The 18,676-nt window shown below is 40.0% G+C and overlaps 1 non-coding gene across 1 annotated transcript; it reads right to left on the bottom strand.

Moving 5' to 3' along the window:
- Nucleotides 1-1,412: 1,412 nt before the first annotated feature.
- LOC140854936 (small nucleolar RNA R71) lies at nucleotides 1,413-1,519 on the bottom strand. The gene has a single exon (XR_012138030.1). It is a non-coding gene; the product is annotated as a small nucleolar RNA R71 (small nucleolar RNA).
- Between the last annotated feature and the right edge of the window lie 17,157 nt (nucleotides 1,520-18,676).

Genomic DNA, 18,676 nt, shown 5'->3' with positions numbered 1-18,676 from the left:
TTATTTACAAATTTTAAGATTTGCACATCAAGTTTTTGGTGCCGTTGCCGGGGATTTGGCGTTTTAAATTATTTTCAAATATTTGTTCTTCGTGCTTTATAACTCTCTTTCTTTTTCTTTTGGTTTCTAGATTTAGTTGGTGATTGCTGGAAAACTCAGGTATGCTTCTAATTTCTCTTTTATTATTTTTAGTTAATTACTTTTTCTTTTAGACCTAATCATTTGAATTTACTTAATCATAAAAAAAAATAAAATAAAATAAAATAAAACAAAAGATATTTCATAATTGTGAAGTAAAATATCAAAATAAAAAAAATTTTAAATTAAAATCTTTTACATTCTTGGTCATCTTGTTTATTTGCATTTGCATTTTCATAATTAATCTAAGGGCATCAACCCATTAACAAGATAAGGTGGGGATTTCATTACCCTTCCTTAGCCCAAAAACTATCTCCATCATATTGCATTACCTAGACCTTTAATCTTAAAATCAATTAGACGTCAACCTTAAGGAATTCGAGCTCAATAGGACAAGGAACCCTAAGAGTTCCACCAAGTTTGAGTTGTTTGATTAGTTGGTGTCTAGGCAAGTCCCTGAGGGTGGTTTGTTAAATTGATTCAGTTGCTGGCCTGACCAACTCGTTTGGTGTCTAGAAAGACAACGATGAGTGAACCTCCCACCTCTTATACTTACCTGGCTAACTAGTTGATCAATCTCCACTTGGAAGGCTTGAAGGGTCATCTTGAAACAGTTAGGAGCTGTCTAGATTTAGGTTAACCCTAGGATAGATTGAGTTTAATTTATTGTTTCACTTGTTTGAAAAATAAAAAAAAAATTATTAAAATTTAAATTAATTTGGTTACTTTTCTTTAGATTTAGGACTCCTTAGGATCTTTTCTTTAGAACTTTTTCTCTTTTCTTTCTTTTTCTTATACATAAAAATTAAAAAAAAAATTATATAAATATTGAGAACCGTACACCTCGTGTGTGGAGAAGAGTGTCGGGTCGTCTAGTTAGAATTGAGTCAATTCCTGTTGTTCCAATGACTGAGCCAATCCAACCCATGACCCTTAAGGATTTGTGTTATCCAGTTGGCTCCATCCAACCATCTTGTATCAGGTTGCCACAACCCACAGCTAACAATTTTGAAATCAAACCTCAAATCATAAATATGCTTCTAAAATTCACAGGATTAGAGGATGCTTATATATTTATTAGAGAATTTGAGGAGGTATGTGCAACCATGAAACTGCAATTGACAGAGGATGAGGTCAAACTTAGATTAATCAACTTTGCCCTTAAGGATAATGCTAAGAAGTGGCTTTATAGTCTGCCAAACTATTCTGTCACTACCTGGGAGGGCTTTGTGAGAATATTTTTGAAAAAGTATTTCCCCCATCATAAAACAGCTAGGATTAGGAATGAAATAAATCAATTTTACCAACTAGCTGGTGAATCATTTTGGAAGTACTTTGATCGTTTCAAGAATCTTTTGACCCAATGCCCACACCATGGAATAGAAACTTGAAGACTGCCAGATCATCTATGAGGGGTTAGATTCAAACTCAAGAACCATGCTAGAGTCTATGTGCCAAGGCCAATTTATGGACAAAGAAACTACTGAAGCTTGGCAATTCTTAGAAGACCTAGCCGAGAAAAATTTATAGTGGAAAACAACTAAGGAACCTGATAAAGCTACACCTTCAAGAGGAGGAATGCATCAAATTCAACCAACCCTAGCATCAGAGGCCAAGATTGCAACCTTAACACGTAGATTGGAAGCCTTAGAATTACAGAGACCAGCCAATGTAAATCAAATATCTGCACCCATGTGTAAAGGATGCAATGCACCAGACCATGTCTTAGAAGAATGTTCCTACTCGAATGAGTGTGCACAGGTGAATGCCACCTATCAAGGACCATTGAACAATCCTTATGCACCCACATATAACCCAGGTTGGAGAAATCACCCGAATTTCTCATGGTCCCAGAATCCTAATGTAGGCAATCCAAATTTCAATCAGCAAAATCTAAGGTCCAACCCAGTGATGAACAACCCGCCAGGCTTCCATGATAATGACAAGAAAATTACCTCTTTAGAGAAAAGCCTAGAAGCCATGATGAAGACACATACCAGCTTTATGCAAACCACAGGTCAACTCATAAATAATAACACCCAAGCTATAGCCCGTCTGAAAATATAAGTAAGTCAGTTGGCTTCGACCATTAGTGAACGAGAACATGGTAGGTTACCTAGCCAACCTGAGCCAAATCCTAGGAACCAAAATGGTCCACGACCCCAACAAGGAAACCAAGTTAATGGTGTAAATGCCATTCATACCTTAAGATCGGGAAAACAAATAGACAATAAGGTAGTTGCACTTGATGATATAGAGGACTCATCTGCCGAGTCACCTTCTAAAACTACTACCTTTCAACCTCAAGCACCAGAAACTGAAAATTCACCTAGTCCAGTACTTAAAAGTCCTGGAGCTCCTTTTCCAAACAGACTGAAATCCAATAAATCTGAACATTTAGACAAAATTTTAGAGGTATTTAAACAAGTCCAAGTTAATATTCCTCTTTTAGATATAATCCATCAGGTTCCAACTTATGCCAAATTTTTAAAAGATCTTTGCACTAGGAAAAGGACCACTAATGTACCAAAGAAAGTATTTTTGGCTGCAAGTGTCAGTTCATACCTATCTAGCCATGTGCCAATTAAATATAAAGACCCTGGAGCTCCAACAATTTCTTGTGTTATTGGAGAAACCAATATAAAAAAGGTCTTGCTAGATCTAGGAGCTAGTGTGAATATCCTTCCATATTCGGTGTATGAGCAACTAGGATTAGAAAAACTTCAACCTACTGGGATCACATTACAGTTAGCCGATAGATCTCTCAGGATCCCTAAGGGAATGATCGAGGATGTTCTGATAAAGATTAAAAATTTTATTTTCCCTGTAGATTTTATTATTTTAGAGACTGAGCCAGTTGCGAATCCTAAAGGACATATACCTGTCATTTTAGGAAGACCATTCTTAGCTACGGCCAATGCTGAAATCAATTGTCGAAATGGTCTAATGAAGTTATCCTTTGGGAATATGATCATTGAGCTTAATGTTTTTAACTTAGAACAGGAATCCTCTTCTCATGCTGATGTCAATGTAGTCCAAGATGGTATTTATGAATCCATTGACATTAGTGATGATGAAGTCGACCTAGAGTCTAACCCCTGGTTAATCCATGAGTCTGAGGATGTCAATGAAATACTTAAAGAAAATCAGATTAATCAGGAATCGACACTTCCTACTGAACCAATCATTGAGATGGTGAAATCATCACCTAAACCATCGATAGAGGAAGCACCCATTTTAGAACTGAAACCCCTCCCAGAACATCTCAAGTATGCATATCTAGGACCCAAAGAAACTTTGCCTGTAATTATTGCATCAGACTTAGATCCCAAGCAAGAGGAGGAGTTAGTGTCAGTTCTAAAAGCAAATCAAGAAGCAATAGGTTGGACCATAGCAGATATCAAAGGAATAAGCCCTTCTATAGTTCAACATAGAATATACTTAGAGGAAGAGGCTAAACCAACAAGAGAAGCCCAAAGAAGGCTTAATCCAGCTATGAAGGATGTAGTTAAAAAGGAGATTCTGAAACTCCTAGATAGTGGAATAATTTATCCTATTTCTGATAGCTCCTGGGTAAGCCCAGTTCAAGTAGTACCCAAGAAATCTGGGATAACAGTGGTCCAAAATGATGCAAACGAACTTATCCCAACTAGGACCCAAACGGGATGGAGGGTCTGTATAGACTATAGAAAGTTGAATGCTGCGACAAGGAAAGATCACTTTCCTTTGCCATTTATTGATCAAATGTTGGAAAGACTAGCCGGACAAGAGTTTTACTGTTTTCTTGATGGATACTCCGGTTCCAATCAGATCCCCATAGCCGCTGAAGATCAAGAAAAGACTACATTCACCTGTCCATTTGGTACTTTTGCCTATAGACGAATGCCCTTTGGACTATGTAATGCACCGGCAATCTTCCAGAGATGCATGATCAGCATGTTTTCAGATATGATAGAATGATTTCTAAAAATTTTTATGGATGACTTTTCTGTTTTTGGCCTAACCTTCTCCGAGTGTCTGAATCACCTGCAATTAGTTCTAGAATGATGTAAGGAGAAGCACTTAGTTCTCAACTGGGAAAAATGTCAGTTTATGGTCAAACAGGGAATAGTTCTTGGCCATGTCATTTCTAAAAAGGGGATTGAAGTAGACAAGGCCAAAATAGATCTAATTGCAAGTCTTCCACCACCTAAATCTGTGAAAGAAATACGTTCATTTTTAGGTCATGCTGGATTCTATAGAAGGTTTATTGCCAACTTTAGCAAAGTAGCACGTCCACTGACTAATCTTTTGGCAAAGGCTACCAAATTTGAATTTACTCATGAGTGCTTGGAATCTTTTGAATTTTTAAAAAAAGTACTTGTATCAGCTCCAATCATTCATCCTCCTGTCTGGTCTGAACCATTTGAATTAATGTGTGATGCGTCCGATCATGTTGTGGGCGCAATCTTAGGTCAACGGATAAATAAGCTACCTAGAGTGATATATTATGCAAGTAAAACCTTAAATGATGTGCAGCTTAACTACACCACAACTGAGAAGGAGTTCCTTGCCGTTGTCTTTGCTTTAGAGAAATTTAGATCTTATTTGGTTGGAACCCACACCATTGTTTACACCGATCACTCAGCCATTAGACATCTCCTAGCAAAGAAGGATGCCAAGGCACACTTAATCAGATGGATTTTGCTCCTTCAAGAATTTGACCTAGAAATTAGGGACAAGAAAGGCACTGAGAACGTTGTAGCAGATCATTTGTATCGAATTCCAGTCGCACCATCTAGTGGACCACCCATCAATGAATCTTTCCCAGATGAGCAACTCATGTCTGTGTCTACTGAACCTTGGTTTGCTGATATTGTAAATTATTTAGCCATAGGTAAGATACCTTCTCATTGGACTAAGCAGGATAAATATAAATTCTTTGCCCAAGTGAAGTATTTCATTTGGGATGATCTTTATCTTTTTAAACAATATCCTGATCAAATTATTAGAAGGTGTATCCCAGATAATGAAGTCATGAATATTTTATCTTTTTGTCATGATCAAGCATGTGGGGGTCACTTCGCGTCTAAAAAAACTGCTGCTAAGGTTCTCCAATGTGGTTTTTATTGGCCCAATTTGTTTAAGGATGCTCATGAATATTGTAAAAGTTGTGCTCAATGTCAGAAAATGGGTCGAATCACCAAGCGACACATGATGCCACTCAACCCAATCTTGGTAGTTGAAGTTTTTGATGTTTGGGAGATCGATTTCATGGGACCATTTCCAAATTCTTTTGGAAATGAATATATTCTAGTAGCAGTTGATTATGTTTCAAAATGGGTAGAAGCAATTGCATGTAGAACACCCGATAGCAAAATGGTCATTAAGTTTCTTAAAGAAAATATTCTCTCCCGTTTCGGTATTCCTAGGGCAATCATTAGTGATCGGGGAACCCATTTTTGTAACCGACCTTTTGCAACATTGATGAAAAAGTATAATGTCACCCACAAATTGGCCACACCATATCATCCTCAAACTAGTGGGCAAGTTGAAGTGTCAAACCAACAAATCAAACAGATCCTGAAAAAAACTGTTAGTGCCAATAGAAAGGATTGGTCTTTGAAATTAATTGATGCACTTTGGGCATACCGAACCGCTTTCAAGACCAATCTAGGAATGTCTCCTTATAGGATTGTGTTTGGTAAACCATGTCACTTGCCTGTTGAGATAGAACATAAAGCCATGTGGGTCATCAAACAACTAAATACAAATTTGAACGACGCTGAAAACCATAGGAAGCTTCAGTTGAATGAATTAGAAGAACTTAGAAATGAAGCCTATGAAAATGCAAGGATATACAAGGAACGAACCAAAGCATTTCATGATCAATCAATTATGAGAAAAACTTTCAATATCAGACAAAAGGTGCTCTTATATAACTCTAGATTACATCTGTTTCCAGGAAAGCTTAGGTCTAGATGGACAGGACCATTTTTAGTAAAGGAAGTCTTTTCACACGGAGCTGTTGAGATAGAAAACCCAAGTAATGGTGTTATCTTTAAAGTTAATGGTCAACGATTAAAACCATTCTTGGAATTACCTGTCGAAACTGTTGAAGATGCCATGGTTCTTTATGAACCAACTTATTCTGATTAAATTGCTTCGAGGTTTGGTCTGGCTGAAGACATAAAATTTAGCGCTTCTGGGAGGCAACCCAGCTTATTTAATTTCTAATGCTTTCTTTGTTTTCAGTTTGCTTAGGACAAATAAATTAGATAAACTCCATTGGGGACAATGTCGGTCAAGTTGGGGGGAGAGCTTGAACAAAATCAGGTGTTATCATTTCCTTTTCCTTCCACTATGAGTTATTTCTTGCATTTAATATATTAAAAAAAAAAATCGAAATAAATTAATCTAGAAAAGAAATAAGAGTAAGTTAGAAAGTATTTGCTAATAAATGTAGTGAGTCACAGAGAAGATTAGCTGGTTAGACTCTTGGTGGCCTAGGTCATTTAAAGACTATTAGCACTTCCAATTGCACATGCACACTAACAAGGTAAAGTAGATGTTAATTGTAAGGCCAATTAAGGATTTGAGTATTATTTAAATTAGATAATTTTTTCTACACCCCAATTGAAGAAATTTGAATTTAAGGAAAGAGCTACCTGCCTGAAATAAAATACAAAATACAGAGTAAATATGGATTGCCCTAAGCCTAGTAACCGGGTCTCTTCACCTAAGTCAAGTATTGAGATTCGCGTCAAATGGTGGTGGGAAGGCCAGGATGCTCAGCAAAAAAAAAAAAAAACAGTGTGAAAGCTACCTTAGTTCTTTGTTTAATCTGGGGTGTATAGAAAATTAATTGAACTAAGTTATGAAAAATGATACAATTGGTCTGTACAAGTTAATACTGAAATACTAAGTTAGTTATCACTCACACAAGTGCTATAGAACTTTAAGTGTACTCTAAGAAAGCTCCTAAGTAGACTGACTACCGATTCTAATTCGAAGCTCATTACTTAGTAATACTAGAAAACTTCTTGAATTTCGATCTTAAATTAATTTGCAAAGGAAGGATCTTTTTGGAATATGATCTTATTTTGGTACATTACTAAGGGACTAGCAATGATTAAGTTGGGGGGTGTGATTTATGTCACAAATTGACATAAAAAGTATCAATTAATATCTAAATTATCTAACTTTATTAAGAAATTGATACTTATTATTATATTTTGTAGAAGAAGAGGTCATCAATAGAAAGAACAAGGAAAGAGAATTCCAACGACGTAAATTTTACGCAAAACGGAGTTAAATTGATCCAGAAATTGAAGAATGAAGAAAGAAGACTCAATTGGGTCAAACCCAAGTCAAATCAGGTCAAAATTGATCAAAAATCAACTGATTTGGTGATCTGGTTAGCCGCCTGGTCCACAGCAACAAGCGCCTGGACCATGGACCCATCGACGCACCATAAACCAGCCAATCAGCGAGTCTCGACTCACCGCAACGCATCGCGAGCCCGGTCCACGCACGCGGTCCAGGGCTCATGAGGAGAGAGAAGAAGGTCCGAAGGGCAACCTGGTAACTTCACATCACTCGATGGTCCGATCAAGATCCAACGCTCCACATTTTTGCACCATCGGACGGCCACCATCGCAGCTGGTCAAGATCCAATCGTAATCAAGGCAATTGCAAGAATCAATAAACACTAGGACAACACGGGATCCTTCTGCAGCACGATCCAACGGACGAAATCTTCCAGCACCTTGATCGGACGGTCCGCGACTCATCCGACCTGATCCCATCTCTGCAGCGTGATCCAACGGCAGCGCTTCACCCAGATCATGATCCGACGGCCCAGAATCGCTCCCGGCTTGATTTATTAGATAAATTGAGTCCTTTAGATGAAGATCGGACGGCTGAAATAATTTCTAGGGTTTTTTGATGGATTTAAGTACTTTTTGAGCGAGATTTGAGCCCCTAAACCCCCCTAACAGCCCTCTAAAATCTCTTAGTCCCACATATAAAGTTTTAAAAATTTTATAACCCCCAAATGCCTATAAAAAGCCCCCAAAGGCCCTTGTTTTAATGATTCTTTCCTTCCGATCAAGCTTGTAACCCTAGATAGTGGGGTTTTTAGCTTTCTTCTCAAGCTTCGAGCTTTGAAATTTTTTGTAATAATTTTTTTTTTATATAAAATCTTATTTTTATGCAATTTTATCTCTTTACATTATGCAATTTATTTTTCTTGCAATTAGGATAGTTTAATTTATGCAATTTAATTTCTTGCAATTAGGTTAGTTTAAATTATGCAGTTTAAATTTATGTAATTAAGATAGTTTAATTTATAAAATTAGGGTAGTTTATTTTTCTGTATTTAAATTTTGCAAGTAGATTTAGATCATGTCTAGCTAAGCATCCCTTCTAGGGTTTGCGATGAAGCTAGATCATGAGTAGGGGTTTTACATAGGGTTCTTTCTTTTTCTTAGAATTTCTTTTTCTTCCTCTTTTGTCAAGAATTTTTGATGAACTACAGTTGGGTCAGAGTCCCTTCATAGTTCATGCTTGATTCAGTGCATAGGAGGAGAAAACCCTAAGGAATCCTAGTTACTACTCCCCTGTAAAGAATCTTGATGGGTTATCATTGGGCCTTAGTCCCTTCATAATCTATGCTTGGGAAAGACAAGAGGAGTAGTCGTTAGGATCAATAAAAAAAATTCTAGGTAGAATTTTCTAATCTAGATCTAGTGGATTCAAAAACCCTAGATCCTTAGTCTTATTGTTTTTAGAAAATAACTTTCGATTTTCGATTTTTGTTAAAGCTCGCTTGAGCATAGATTTGAAAATTATTTTTAAACCAAGTCTCTGTGGGATCGACCCGTACTCGCTGGTCGTGCTACTCTGCACACTGTGCGCTTGCGATTTTATTTACAAATTTTAAGATTTGCACATCAATCGCCAGTGAACCCGATCGAAAATGAAAGCTCCACCACACATGGAGAGACCATTTCACCATGCCATGGCAAGGTAGAAGGCGGACCTCCGTCCAGAAATGGGAAGAGTGGATTGGCGGTGGAATAGGGGAAGTTGGAAGGTGGAGTGGGGAGGAGTCCCCCCTATAAAAAGAGGGGCGTGCCTTAATTACCCCCGTTAAATATCAACTGGAGATTGGCCGTAGACATCGCCCCTACCTGACGCACAATTAATTCGGGCATTGAAGAAAAAGCTACACCACTTTGCTTTTTCTCTACAGCAACAGGCCACATTTAATATGGGCATGGATGCACAGGCACATCCCAAAAATCGCATGCATGCATCATGAGCAAACTGCCTCTCCATATTCTCGATCAAGCACATGCGAAACTACTCCCTTCGTCTGATCAAAGTTTGGACTCGAGAGTAGAAGGCATGTGTCGAGAAATCCTATCCAGAATAATGGTGTGGAGAGGCTAGAGCTCAGCATGCTAGTCTCCTGTTTCTCCCGACTTCTCATCCATTACCCTCTCGACTAATAAATACTTAGTTGTTGAGCAACCAATCGACACACCACCATTCGAACGGTCGAGACTTCATCGACCGGCTTCTGGTGACTTTCTAAGTTGATTCGTGGGCTAGCTTCTTGAGATCAGTGCCAGGCACAACCTCATTTTCTTCTCACCCAGTGGGGACCTCGCTCACAAACTAATAGTGGATTGGCAGCCTAAGGCCTATGCACCGATCGAGCGATAAAACATCCTGGGTCATGTTGTATATTTCGAGTGGTCAGCTGCCCGCGACTCCATTCGGTTGACCTATCCCCTGACCAATCGGTATAAAAATAATACACAGCACCAACCTGACGACTTTTGATCATTCCTATGTTAAACGGCCTTTGCTCGACCTGACTTTTGGGGGATGGCCTTCAATGATCTGACCCCTAGTCGACCCCATGATGGAAAAGAGCCTTTGTATGATTATGGGTGGGGAACCCATTACTCGGCCCTTAGCTGTCCATATATCGGATGGCCTTTGATCGACTGAAAATATAAATTTTAGCATGAAAAAAGTATGCCAACATTACGCATTAAGGATAAACTTGCCTTTTAATTGATGAGCAGCTTTTACAAAAAAATAAAAAATAAAAAAAAAAGAGAGAAGTAGGAAAAGGTAAGTACGAAGATGAAAATTTATTCCTCACCAGAGAAGGAAGTGAACAACTCCTCGTCGCTGTTCCTTGGCTGAAGATAGCAAAGATCCAGTTAAGGCATCATCTTCCACAATTGGACCTTATAGTCCTCAAAGCCCTGGGTAAAGGTGGAGGCAGCGATGCCGGTGACTTCCTTCTCAAATGTGGCTAAGGCTCAAAACTCCTCAATGCACCGATCTTGCACAGTCACTGGAATCCATAGAGAGGAGTCAAAGGCACAGGCTCCCCTTGCAGGTGGCAACTGCTCCCTCTCGATGGGAGCCCGATCGGGCTGCTCCTGGTTGGGCTGGGGGGTAGGAGTAGGAGATGGTATGCTGAAATTGATGCTGGAGGACTATCCTGATTTCTTCTTCCTCACCCTCTCGAGCGAAGCGGCCTCCCTCTTTGCCGCTACCCACTTCTCTTTGACAGCTAGCTTCACTTCTTTCTTAGAGGGCATCATTATGGCTGAAATGACAAGGTTGCAGATGCTAATAAAGGGGTGTGGATGGCAACGCCTAGAACTACCAAACTCCTTATATAGGCACCAACCTTCCTGTTGGAACCCGATCGTCGACTTGAAAGGTCCTGACGGTCCACTAGGCAATAAACGATGCATCCTTTCTAACCCAAAAAATCAATGCAGGATGACTCTTCATGGATCCATCTGTCGCCATGCAGAAGCCGTCCATTGGCTCTAGACACCCACTTGGGTAAATTCCTTCTGAGAAAACAATAGCTGTCATACCCATCTAATATGCCAGCTTTCGAAGCATCATTCCTTCATCGTTTTCCAAAGCGCCAAACTGTCCACAAGTGTATAAGGTGGCAAGCCTAGTGAAACTCTGAAGATCACTCATCTCGACCATCCATCGAGGGCTCTACATCGAAAGCCACTCAAGTATCGAGGCTCAATAACTATCAGATCACCATATAAGATGATAAAGAACACAACAAAGGTCGACTTCATTTATGTCCTAGCTACAGAAAAGTCATCCCAACCAGACAAGTGGTGCTGATAAGGAAGCAAAAATTAAACATCAAAGAACAACTATCAGCACCTCTCCAACTGCTCATCGAAATTCTTTTCTTGTACCCTTGCGCTCTCGAAAATAATATCCCGAGTCATGACTCCGTTGATAGGATCGTGATTTTATCGTTAGAATATCGTGCTTATCAAATTAATTTTGATTTCAATAAAAATTAAAAATACATAGAAAGTAGTGAGTCAGGTCAAATCCACAGAGAAGACAGAATTTTAATTTAAAATCTTTGATTTTATAAAAAAATAAAATTTTGAAGAAAGTAATTTTAAGTTAAAAAATAAAAATTAAAAGTGTAAAAAATAAATCGGATACTAAGATCTACTATTTAAATCCTAGCTTCTACTTACAATAAAAATAAATAATAAAAATTTAAAGTATATAAAATAAATTGATACTAAGATCTACTAACTAGATCCTAGCATCTACTTATAATAAAAATAAAAAATAAAAATTTAAAGTACAAAAAAATTAAATTTTACATTAATTAAAAATAAAATTTAAGTATAAAAAAGTTAAAAAAATAATAAAATAAAATAAAACTATAATAAAGATCTGAAGTTGATCGGTACAGTCTCATTGGAAAGATGGTTGACAACCTCTCCTTCTTCCTTCATACGCTGTAGAGCGAATCGACTTCTCTTCTTCTTCCCCTTGGGTCCCTAAATCTATCTAATTTTTTTTTTTCATTGATTTTTTTTCTTCTTTCTCTTATTTTCAGATCCCCTATTTATAGGTAAATTTTTTTCACCTTTTTCTGGTAGCAAAAAGAGTCTAAAATCCTTAGAAATCTTATTAAACCCATATCTTAATTTTCTGACCGTCGGATTATATTTGGACCATCCAGATCAGCCCAAAACATAGCGTTTAAGTCCTTCTCTCAATCAAAAATGATAACAACCATCTGATCGCATGTCTGATTTGATTTCAATCGTCGGATGGTGCTCAATCTCTCCTATTCACAATCGAGAATAACCACAGTCGTTGGATCAGCTATCAGATGGAATTTCGACTGTTGGATCGTGCAAAAAAAATTTTTCTCAGATTAGTTCTCAGCTGGCAATCGATACGGTCCATTGGATCTCACTCAGAATTGATTTGGATCATCGAATCACGTGTTTGAAGTGGGCCACCACCGCTGGATATGAGATAACATGATATTAGCCGTCCGATCGCGTATTCGAAGCGATATCAACCGTCGGATCGTGTGAAAATGAGTTGCCCATCGTAGATCATGTCGTGCACCATGAACCATTCCCGTGGACTGCACCATCGCTTCTATGGACCAAGCGACCGATTCACCATGCACCGAAAGCTATAAAAATTAATTTTTTGGATATTTTGGCTTGATTTTTGCTTTGATTTTTTATCTGAAAAATAAAAAATATATATATTAAATAGCTCAATAATTTTTTATTATTTTGGTACTTAAATTACTCAATTAACTTGACATCTATTTTCTATAAATATACTCTAATTTTATATATTTTTTTAAATTATTTATTTTTATAAAAAAATTAATTTATTTAAAAAATTAGATTTTTTAGAAGATGTTAGCACCATAAAATATCAAAAATATCTAAAATAAATATAAAAGTATATGATTTATCATCCATTCAGTAAACCACGAGAGATAGAAGGATGAGGGACATCTCTTGAAAGATCAAAAAGATCAAGCCTAGGAAACAGCATCCAAATTTGATTTTGACATCTCATGAAACCAACCTCAAGGCCGTAGTCGAACATGCGCCAAATCCTATCGTCGAGACATTCAAGGGGAGGGCTACCAAGTTCCCCTCGTGGGGACCCTTGCCTTTTCGGATCCCCGCCGACTTGAGGTCTTATCAAAGTATGCCTACTCCCCCTCGGTGGAGCCTCAGCTGTGATTCGTGCCCGACAAACACTCGGCTCGAGTCCAGTCATGGTTTGAGATCTCGTCATCATCAGATAGTTCTCTCGCAGCATGGATACCTATGTCGCCATGTCACTAGGCCCCACCTGAGAATCGGGTTCTACCCTCTCTTGGGCCCACTCAAGATTTGAGATCCTCTCCCTTGTGCCACGTAACTTGCATTGAAGTCGCATGATGAGTGCTGTTGATTCCCACATGTACTCTTTGGCTGCTCTCGATGACTCCAATATTGAAATCCTATCATGAGCCTATTGGAGTCGATGGCTGTATCGTAGTAAGTTGCCTTCTCGATGATTTCTAACAATCTTTTGCACTCTGCAATCAGTCTGTCCCTTTCCTCAGTGTGAGCCCTATCCTTCGACCAAACAGCCGTCCAACGATGCTTGACCTCCGCTAAAGCTTCCCTGAATGTCCTCTTGACCTCATACAGCTCCATCTTCTGATTTGAAGCCTTCTTGCTCAGCACTTTCACCTTCCTCTCCAGGTCATTAATGCGAGCCCTGATCTGCACAACAAAAGGGGCCGACAAGAGCTCGACTTGAAGGATAGGGAGACTGCCCCTGTTGATGGCTTGTCGAGAGACTAGATGAATACACACAAAATGGTATGATTTTAAAAAAGTAGAAAATTTATTTCACTGATGAAAAGTCATCTTTACATAATAGTAAAAAATAAAATTACAAGATATTCTAGCTTCCAACCTCGCTTGAAGGGACTCCCGAGCTCTGATCAGCCTCTAACGGGCCTGCAGATGCTGCGATTGGAACGGCAGCCTCTGGCAGACCCACTGGCACCACGTTTAGAGAAGAAGCCTCTAACAGGCTTGCAGGCACAGTCGTTGGAGAAGTCGATGTCAAAGCTATTATGTCGGTAGTTGGAGATGAGGAGACCGCGACGACCGTCCGTTCTCCTTCCGATTGTCCTTGAGCAACCTCATGATCGAAAGGGACGGGCTCCTCCATAGTTTCTTCCTCATCCAAGAAAGAGAGGTCCACCATAGGGAGTCAAGCAGTGACCAAACGTCAGCAATCCTCAAATCTGCTCTCCAAGCCGACATTAATAGATTTTGACCAAAGGCGACTTTCATGTCTTTAAATTCTTTAGAAACTTTGAATGCCTCCACTGCAAGACATCCAATCTCGGCCACCCACTCGTCGGCCCTCTCCTCAACCTCGACAGCTTTCAAGGCTATCTCGTGCCGCCTCCCCCTTTCGGAGACAAGTTCTGCTTCCGCTTTCCTCAAAGCTTCGATGGAAGCATTCACCCTCCTCTTCGCCTTAGCGACTTGAGACTTAGCCTTCTTTAGTTCCTCTTCTCTGTGAGCTTCCATCTTGGCCAGTGCCTCCTTAAGGTGTCTGACTTCCGCCTTGATCACCTCATTCTGAGTGTAAACCTTATCCTCTCTACCCATGTAGTTGCACAATTCAATGAGGAAATGAAACATCTATGGAGAGATCGTGTAAAAGGATGAGGGGCAGAAAGGAAAAAAAGAAATTTAAGAAATGAAGTGTCATGACGATACCTGGTGGAAGGAAGGCTTGTCTCCGCAAATCAAGAAAGCCCTATCCTCTAAGCTCCTCTTGCTCTGTGGGAAGGAGCGTACCTTCCATCAACCTCCGAACAAGCTTCCAGTTGTCCAAAGTGGCATCTTTAGGAGCATCGTGCGGGTGGATGCCACCATCGAATGGCCCCTCTATAGAGACTGGCATGTTGGGGGCATCCATCAGAGATGAGGGCCTTTCTCCCTCGAGAGCAAGAGAATTCGAAACAAAAGCCGAGGCCACTGGATGAACTCCAGACCAGACGAAGGGAGAAACCTCAGCTAGATGAGGCACGCTCGATTGGGCAGGAGTTGTGACTACAACTGTGCTCTCGATCAGAGGGACCCGTTCAGATGGGGCCCCACCTTCGCCAACCTTGATGGTCTTTGCCCTCTTCAAAGAACCCTCGGTAGCTGAAGCCGTCCTTCTCTTAGGGGCATTCTTCCACAGTTTGGCTAAAATTTCAGGCTCCATGCCTACAAGGATGCGACAAAGATCAAAGACATGGAAAGAAAGGAGAGGAAAGGATTATAACTTCCTACTCATCCTTGGGGACGATCGGACTAAGCCTTGTATTATATAGGGCCTCCTCAGATAGTAGCTTCCTCAAGGGAGGAACCTTGAAATCCATAAGTACTTTAAAGTGGTCTTCCTCCTCAACCTCCAGCCTTGAGATGCTACCGGCTAAGTCCTCCAGTCGACCCCAGTTCAGCAAGTCCCAACTACCAAGCGATGATCAAGAAATGAAAAGAAAATGCTCCTTCCACCCATGAACAGAGGTAGGAGTATCTTTAATCAAAGAAAAAACTTCCTTCTAAGTCGCAAGGTACCACCAACCCCTGACATATGGGTGCCTCTTAATGGTGAAGAAAGTTCGAAAAAGAGGGACGGCAGGCTGGACGTTCACCATAGCATAAATGACTAAGAATTCAACGACAAAATGGAAGGAATTCGGAACGAGAGTGCAGAGAGAAACGCAGTAAAATAGGAAGAGGACTAGAACAAAGGAAGGGATAGGAAGCCGCAAATCAGCATTAAGCGCTTCCTCGTGCAGAGCCAGCCGGTTGGGTTGTGGTTCGTTTGCCCATCCGATGGTCCCAGGGAGCTCCAAATCGAACTCCGTACAAAGTCCGGATCCAGTCCAAATCTTCCAATCCTAGCACGGAACCAAAGTCACCAGGTCCAAAAGCCGAATCGACCTTGAAACCCTGGTATCTTTTGACAAGATTCCTAAGACTTGCCCTGAGGAGGTGGACCATTCTCCGACTGAACCAGCAAACCCCGCCATTAAAGGAATTAAAAGAAAAGACTAAATTTCAAAGGGAGGGAAGAAAAAGCTGAAACAAGCGCTACATGGTTGGACAAAAGAGAACGGCCAAGAAAGACCTACCCGAAGAGAGAGGAGAAAGCTGAGGAGATCGAAAATAATAAGGACAACTCCTAGGCTGCCCGCAGAAATGTCACCGTGAGGAAGAAACTCAGGTGAAGCGGACCTGACGTGGTGATGAATTGAAAGAGAAGAAGAACTGGAAGAAAGAGAGGAGATACGGAACACTACCCGAAAGCGTGAAAAGGAGGGAAGGTGGCACGCTTTATGGCTGGGAAGGGATGGTTCCGAAAGATCACGAATCATGATTCTTGAATTGGTAAACTACACGTGGCCTCTCGCCATCGGTCGGTTCCCCACCGTCAGTTGCCTGAATTAATGCACCAAGCCTAAAAAGGTGCCTGTCAAAATTTGAAATAAAAACTCTGCATTTTAACCATGATTATCTGCCCAGAGCCCTCACATCTGCCTTGAAAATCATGCATTTTTCCACTTGAGACTGTTCACATCTTCGACACTACGAACTGACAATACTCCCCTCGCTCAATCAAAGCTCAAACTTGGGAGTAGAGGGTATGTATTAAGGAAAAATCCGCACGGATCGAAAACATGAAGAAAGCCAAGATCCAGAATGGCCAGGGCCAATTTCTGGGGTGCAAAGCCTTGGCCGACTCATGGTTGGTACCCCATCAGCCAAAATCGATGAGTCTTATTCGAAGTCATCGAGAACCCCCCTGGCGGCCTACTCTCCACCACCAATTTCCCAAGGATGCTTGCGAATGTTACTATCCGACTAAATGTCTTCTCGTAACCGATAGTTTTCTGTCGAGCAATCATTGGTAATGCCTAAGCCTCGCATCTAGTGACCGATCAGGCTCTCAACCGAGGGCCCTTCCTTCCAAAAGGCTACCAATGCCTCTCCACCAATAGGTTGCCGCCAACAGCCCACTGGACATTCTCGACACGGTCTCGGACCCAGCTCATCAACTTGAACGCACAGCCCAATCAGATCATCCATGCACGATCTAACAGAATATCCCAACAAACTTTTAGAACACGACGGACAGGATATCATGACAAGTCTCTGGAACGTGGCCACGTGGCATAACTGACATCTATAACTATCAATCTAGATAGTGGGCTGACAGCAAGCGGCCTATCCTGATGGCCTACTGGTGCAGGCCTAACTACCTCCGGACGACTCCTATAAAAGGATATGGAAAAAGAGACCCCTAGGTACATCATTACTCTGTCTCACATGCTCCTCCCTTCGTTGAATGAGATATTGACTTGGGCATCGAAGGGTCCTCGTTGGAGCCACCTCCAGTCGGAGCTTTTCTTGCATGTTCATTCTAGGGAGATCGATCTCGACCGTCCACTCTAGCTCTTCCGATGTCGATCAAAATCTCACACCAACACCCATCAATATAAGATATTTTTTAATCTCAGCATAGTATTGTCTTCAATTATTTTTGATATAATGAATATAATCATATAATTTTTTGCATAATACCATTTGTATCTTATTTTTTTACAAAATTTATTGAATGAATTTGAAAGAAATCAAAATAAATTTAATGATTATATATGTACCCTTTTTCTAAGCTTTATTCTTCTCGATGGTTTCATTATCATCAATAGTTTATTCGGTATCCGTGATCTATTGAGAATATTTTGGTCAAATATGAATTACCATCATTTAAAAATTTATCGAATACCAATGATATTTATTTTATTTTATTTTTTTTAAAATAAGCATAAATCCCATCAACTTTTTTATCATATTTTTTTTTCATTTTTCATATTAAATATGATAATCTGATATAAAATTTATTTTTTATATCAAATTAACTCCAACCAAATACATCCCTGAAGAATAAGCTCACTCAACATTACCATAGGGATTTGCAATCACAAAAGATGTCTTTTAGCCTCTCACCAGCGCCCCCGCCCCCCTCTCTCACACGCGCGCACTCACGGTACAACTCATTCACTCAATTTTAGCGTGGACCCATGCGCTGCCCGTGAACGTTAAAAAATCAATTTCATGGCGTACCGCAACACAACAAGCATTTAAGTATCACATACTCATCGATGCACCATCACTATGGATGTCAAAAACTAAATACAAGAACCCCAGCAAATTTTGGCTCTCCAGTTTCAAGGGACATGATACTCACAACATGCCCGTAGCTATTTAATGTGATTCTTGCCAAAGGATGCTTCATGTCACTATAGCGAACAATGATAAAACTTAAACATGTAAATTCCGGTGACAGAATAACCCTTTTTGCTAGAATGTCTTACAAGAAAAGCAGAACCCTTTTATCTTCCCCAGCGTAAGCTGATACACATGTTTATATTACCTTCATAGACTTCTCCATTCACATCGTCTGTCTTTATAAGCTTCTGAAGCATGTTCAGATCACCAAAAGGCTAAGAAAGTTCAGACCTGCTAGGAAATTACTTGAAGCTCGGTATCTTCAGAAATTACACGAGCAGATGGACTGTACCATCAGGAGCACACTCACTGATAATTGTGCTGTAGTTATTTAAAACACCACAGAG

The sequence above is a fragment of the Elaeis guineensis genome, chromosome 1 (assembly GCF_000442705.2).
Source record: "Elaeis guineensis isolate ETL-2024a chromosome 1, EG11, whole genome shotgun sequence".
In the NCBI taxonomy this organism is placed as follows: Eukaryota; Viridiplantae; Streptophyta; class Magnoliopsida; order Arecales; family Arecaceae; genus Elaeis; species Elaeis guineensis.
Note: the sequence above shows the minus strand (reverse complement) of the source record. Positions and strands in the feature narration are given on the sequence as shown.